Below are 6,456 nucleotides of genomic sequence, written 5' to 3'. Positions count from 1 at the left end.
CAGAGATCCACTATCTGTATGTGACAGTCTCAATTGCATTGTCTTCATATGCTTTTTCCAAAAGTTCTCTAATCCTTTTGGTACCTGGACATGAAACACAATTTGAAAAGAATCAGTCAGTTGATTGTGGGCTGCAAACCATCATTTGCAGGCAGTCCTTGTAGGTTTTAACTTTGCCATCTGTCATTGAACTCATTCTTGCATTTTCAAAACATAAGCTTCACATTGTGATGAGTGGTGCATACACAGACTATGTTCCACTCTGGCCTGCTAGCACACAATTTTTAGGCCTAAGCTCTGCAAACGTAGAAAATTCTGCTTTTACAGTTGGGAATTTTTCTTTGAAAACTGTATATGCTTCTGTTAAATTATTAAGCATCAACCTTTTTGAAACATGTTCTTTAGCACCTGTGCTGTTGTTTTCAACTGATATAAAGTCCTTCATCCCTGGCATCACACTGCTCATTTTGTCACTTGTAAAAAATCCTTTAACAATATGAATGGTATGATTTGACAGACTGTTTCCTGGTTTCAGATCAGGACCAGACAAGGCACCCTGTTTTTTCAACATCTTGGCTTGTCGAACTAAGTAATTAGAAGTCTAAAATTCCTGCATTACTTTCCTCACACTCCAGCTGTCAGGAATGAGACAGCAGTTGAAGCTTCTTCACTCTACTAGTGAAGCTGTTATACACCTTCTTTACATGTGTTAAGAACTCGTCTTGTGAATCATCATTCTCATTATTAGATGCATTCAATAGCAGCTTTCTCTTGACTGTCACATTGATTCTGTTGGCCTTCTCAGTAGAGTAAATTTTGGATTGCATCCTCTTTTTGTTTACAGGTGACTCTCCCATCTCTAAAAGAGAGCTGTAAAGAGAACTCAGAGCTTCACATTCATTTGAAAATGGCATATCAATAGCTTCTTCAATTTCAGTATCAGACTGACTTTCTTCATGTATGTTGTTAGTTCCAGTGGCAATTTCTCTATGTTGTTCATTTTTCAAATTTCTCAGCTGCTTCCTACAACTGTCACAGACCTTACTTAACTCATGTGTTCCTGAAATCAAGTCACACAACCATGAAGTAACATGTCTCAAACCTTTCCTTGCATAGGAATGATTAGGCTTATTAAAAGGATTAAAACAATCCATTTTTAATATCTTGTCAGTGGTATCCATCCTGCAAGGAAAAACAGTGAGGAATTAAGAAGGAAAGGTGCAGTGGCAAGAAATGGGTTGTGTTCTAAACATACAATATCACAGGAAACATCAAATGAACTTCATACAAGCAACTCTGATGCTACACTGGCTATAAATAAGTGGTCTTGTCTGCTTGACCAGTCAGCTTCCACCTTGTGAAAGGGGATTTCCCTCTATTTGTAGGCCAATCAGCTTCAGTTTTCTTTTAAATAGAGGCTTTCAAAGAACGTACACTATAATCATTGCATTTTATTAATTTAATAGTGTTCTGCACACTGCATAGCAAAATTAGTAATTCAAAATAAAATTTTATTAATTTGGTACGTTATTTATAAAATGTGTATTTCTGAAGTCCTGTATCTCCTGATCCCATTTAGATCCCATGACAAAATTTTGCTATATATATTAAGACATTACAAATTATGCTTGAGAATATTTTTTTTGCAATTTTTAAAAATGTCACATTCTGAGAAATTTAAATTTAAAATTCAATTTTTTTTTAAATTGTAACCCCTATCTTTTGGCACATCATATTAAAGGTCATTCAACAGCTTCAAAATGAGACCACTCCCAGGTTTATATCGGCACTGGTTGCCAGCCTATGGGCATCCAAAAGTGCCAAAATATGAATTTTTTTCCAAAAAACTTTAAATGTTTAAAAATTAATAACTTAAAAAATAATTGTGCTGTATAACTGAAATCAGGTGTTTTTTCATAAGTCTATGATATATTGCTGCATACCAAAAATCATGAAAATCTGAGACATCAATTCTGAAAATCTCCAAAACTTGGTTGATTTGACATTGTAACACCTCGGTTCAGTTTACAGTAATAAAAGCTATAGAAAAAATAATTTAAAATTAAGAATAGAATTTTTAGAGGGGGAAATAGTGTAGAATCAGAGTTCGGTAATTGCAGATCAAAATTATAATATATCAGCAAGTAGCTCAACGTCTAAGTACAGCAAAGCCACAGAAGCTCCGTCATGGAGAAGGCAGTGACGTTAAACTCTTGTGATGAAAAACCTATAAAAAGGACTGATCCTCATTATTGCACCTTTTTTCCTTGATTGTTTGGTTAAAGGGTGAGGAACCCATGTCAGCAATAGAAACAATAATTAGATTGAACTTCATCATGTTAAGATTCATGATAAACTGTTAGAATATTATGGAGATTAAAAGTGATGTAGTGTACAATCTCTGACTGTTGGTAGCAATGGAGTATTAAGGGGATTTTAGGACTTTAGTGCTAGATTGGAACTTTACGGACATATAGATTACAGAATCTCAAATTATCTGCTGATATGAGTGAATTCAGAGGTACCGGTATTCAGATATTAATGTGTGGACTTTTGAAAGTGTCGTGTGCTGTTAGTTGTGAATCTGGACATAGAGAGCGTGCATACCGGCATTTGCAGACTATTTAGATTCCTTCAGACTAGTAACCTTTTAAATAGACCATCATCCATCACCATCTTCATCCTTGAATATAGAGTGAAATTGACATACAAGAGTGCTGTACTTATTTCATTTACCTAATACTAATCAGTGAAGGTTTTACAGAGCCAAAGCTATTCAGCAGTAAGTCAGCACCATCTAGCAGTAAGCGTAGGCATTAAGTAACACGCTAACTGAAGTGAATATTTACGTGTTTTATGGACTGCTTAATATGAACTTTGGTGACTCTTTGACATCCCCACTCCCTCCGAAAGGTGGCGCAGGGTGTCTTAATCATAAAAGTGGAGAGTTTTAGATGGGCAAATTACTAAATAGAAGTAATATCTACATGACTCACAGAAATAGCAGAACACAAGCCCTGCACCTCATTGGAGAGTAGTTGCTGTTACGTTGGCAAGTAAAGCTGGAAAACCTACCAACAATACGTATCTACGAACAGATGCCGACATGGAGTACCTAAAAAGGGAACCACAAGATAGTTGGGGATGCTTCAAAATGGCGCCCTGAACATGGGGCTCAAAGAAAGTGGAAGATGACATTAAACTGGCATGGGAAAGAAGAAACAGAAGAAGGAATGAGTTATCTGTGAGAAGATAATTCACTAACAAACAGTGGTGCCAAACTTTGAGTTAAACCTGCATGTCCGAGGACCATATAATCAGTAAATTGAAAAGTTGTGTGAACCAAGTTATTGTAATCTTGTGTGTGTTGCATAACATTTGTTGGAATTAGTAACAGGGAGTAATTGTGTTTATGTGTGACCTTTATCTGTCCCATGTGCTGAGAATACTAGTGTTTAAGTTGACTACCAGGCTATAAACGAGGTCGAGTGGACAACCTGGAATGTGAACACGAGTGCAGGAACAAGGTACTCTAATCGTTATCCAATGACTTGGCTGATTATTTGAGGTAATTGTGTAGTGTCACTGACTAGCAATACAACTCATTGCTATACTTGTCGTAAATTAGACATTGTGAATGTACTAGTACGAGGTATTGATTTGATTTCCCAACCACCATGCCTGTTGTATTGTGAAGTGCATGTTTTAAGAGTGTGATTAATTTTTTTGTAATTAGTGTGTGTCATTATGTTAAAAAGGGTTTATATGTTAAGATCAATGGATGACTTAGAGGAGAATGGGAGAGATAGGAATGTGGATCGGAATGATCGGAATGCGCGAGGTGGTGATTCTATGAGTGTTGGATCAGTAGAACATGTGAATGATAATGCAAGGGAGGTAGAATCTGTAGATCACGTTACTTCAATGGAAAGGAATGTGGATTCAGGCCGGGGAGTGACAGAAGTGCTAGTTCTGGCCTGACTATAACGGATAATCTCAATACCTGAGATGAAACTCATAGTGGACAAATACCGAAAGATAGTACTAGCACTGAGAGTAATAGTCTGGAGGAAATGATACGTCAATTTATGCTTCAACAGAGCGTTAGAGATAAAGAAAGGGAAGCATGACAAGCAGAGAAGGAAAAGGAAAGGGAAGCTAGAGAACGAGAGAAAGAAAAAGAAAGGGAAGATCGTGATAAGAGTAGAGACGACCTGCTAGCAAAATGTTTAGAACAGCAGCAGGAAAGGGGCGAATCATTTAAAAAGGGACTTAATTATATTATTCAAGCACATGAATGGCACTATAATCAATTTAAGGAGCATGTAGAGGGAAAAGTTACTAGAGTGGAAGACCAGGTAATAAAGGTTTCTGAAATGCAAGCTAAAATCAACAACAGTGTAGAGCAAATTAATGAAGAGCTAGTAAATATGAACTTATATCAAAACCAAATGAGGGAAAATGTATCAGTTTTAACGCTGAAGTTACAAAAATTAAATATTTTGACAAAAGAAGAAGTCAAGGAGTTTCTAACTGAACAGTCAGATAAATTTAAAAACGGAAATGGCCCATTGGCTAGAAACGAAAAATGCTGAAGTTGAAAAGGTAGTAATACAAGCTTTAACGGAAGGAAAACCATCTATATCATGTAAGGTAAATAATGCTAGCAAACCTGATTTTGTGGAAAGATGTACAGATGAATTTAAATCAATTAAAGACTTGATCGTGGCAGAGATTATGACTGCACACATTGAAACAGACAATGCATGATTGGTTTCCATGAATGTCACTGAATGTTTTGAATTTCTGAATCACAATAATAACAAATGATTGAATACTGACCAACTGCGAGAGAATTTTAGTGAAGATAGGAGAGTACAATTTAATGTTCGTTCTGCTATTGAAAATCGTGGTTTGAGTTTAGATCCTGATAGGTATCATGAGTCATGTTATTCATTGTGTGATAGGACGAAGGCAGAGAATAGCATCTTTAAGTCCAGATAATTTCACATCTTTGATGACGAGAAGGGATCCATACACCCAGTGGTGTCCATTAGGTCATTTAGGAATATATTCCCAAGAAGTTGGATGGAGAGGGACAAATTACAATTTATTGAATCCAAAATGGCTGGAAATGTAGCAGTTTGGGTGGCCGAAGTAGCTGAGAATTGTCATATGTGTGAGGAATTTGAAAAGTTATTTGTAGCTAAATACTGGTCAAAGAGAAGACAGAGCTGCTTGTTGTTGTTGTTGTGGTCTTCAGTCCTCAGACTGGTTTGATGCAGCTCTCCATGCTACTCTATCCTGTGCAAGCTTCTTCATCTCCCAGTACTTACTGCAACCTACATCCTTCTGAATCTGCTTAGTGTATTCATCTCTTGGTCTCCCTCTACGATTTTTACCCTCCACGCTGCCCTCCAATGCTAAATTTGTGATCCCTTGATGTCTCAAAACATGTCCTACCAAATGGTCCCTTCTTTTTGTCAAGTTGTGCCACAAACTCCTCTTCTCCCCAATTCTATTCAATACCTCCTCATTAGTTATGTGATCTACCCATCTAATCTTCTGCATTCTTCTGTAGCACCACATTTCGAAAGCTTCTATTCTCTTCTTGTCCAGACTATTTATCGTCCAATACATGGCTACACTCCATACAAATACTTTCAGAATCGACTTCCTGACATTTAAATCTATACTCGATGTTAACAAATTTCTCTTCTTCAGAAATGCTTTCCTTGCCATTGCCAGTCTACATTTTATATCCTCTTTACTTCGACCATCATCAGTTATTTCACTGCCTAAATAGCAAAACTCCTTTACTACTTTAAGTGTCTCACTTCCTAATCTAATTCCCTCAGCATCACCCGATTTAATTTCACTACATTCCATTATCCTCGTTTTGCTTTTGTTGATGCTCATCTTATATCCTCCTTTCAAGTCACTTACGCAATGAAATCTATAATCCCGAGTATTATAACCCAAAAAGGGTAGTTTGAGAAAATACTTTGAAAAATATCTCAACAAAATCCATTACTGGGATGAAGCAATGTCACATAGAGAGATACTGCATATCCTAATTGGAAAATTGCCTATCAGTATTAGAGAAAAGTTAAGTAACATGCCAGATGAAGATTTAGAAAATTTCTTATCAGTAGTAGAGATGATAGGCATAATGTACAAAGACATAAAGCATTTAGGGCAGTATAATTGTGGTAGCTGTGGATTTAATGTTAATTCTGTAGGTAATTTTGCCAATAGTCATTATTGCAATGGCTGTTGCAAGGGTAATAGATCTGATAATGGTCGTAATAGCAATGGAAAAGGAAAGGGGAATTTTAATAGGAGAAGCAACCAACTTAATAATTTCAATGGATATGGCTCTAATAATCAATACAATGGAAATAATAATAGTGGGAATGTTAATACCAGTAACCAGAAACGGAAGTTTGAAGGGAA

Source organism: Schistocerca gregaria, chromosome 5, assembly GCF_023897955.1.
Source record: "Schistocerca gregaria isolate iqSchGreg1 chromosome 5, iqSchGreg1.2, whole genome shotgun sequence".
NCBI lineage: Eukaryota > Metazoa > Arthropoda > Insecta > Orthoptera > Acrididae > Schistocerca > Schistocerca gregaria.
This window is presented reverse-complemented; position numbering follows the sequence as displayed.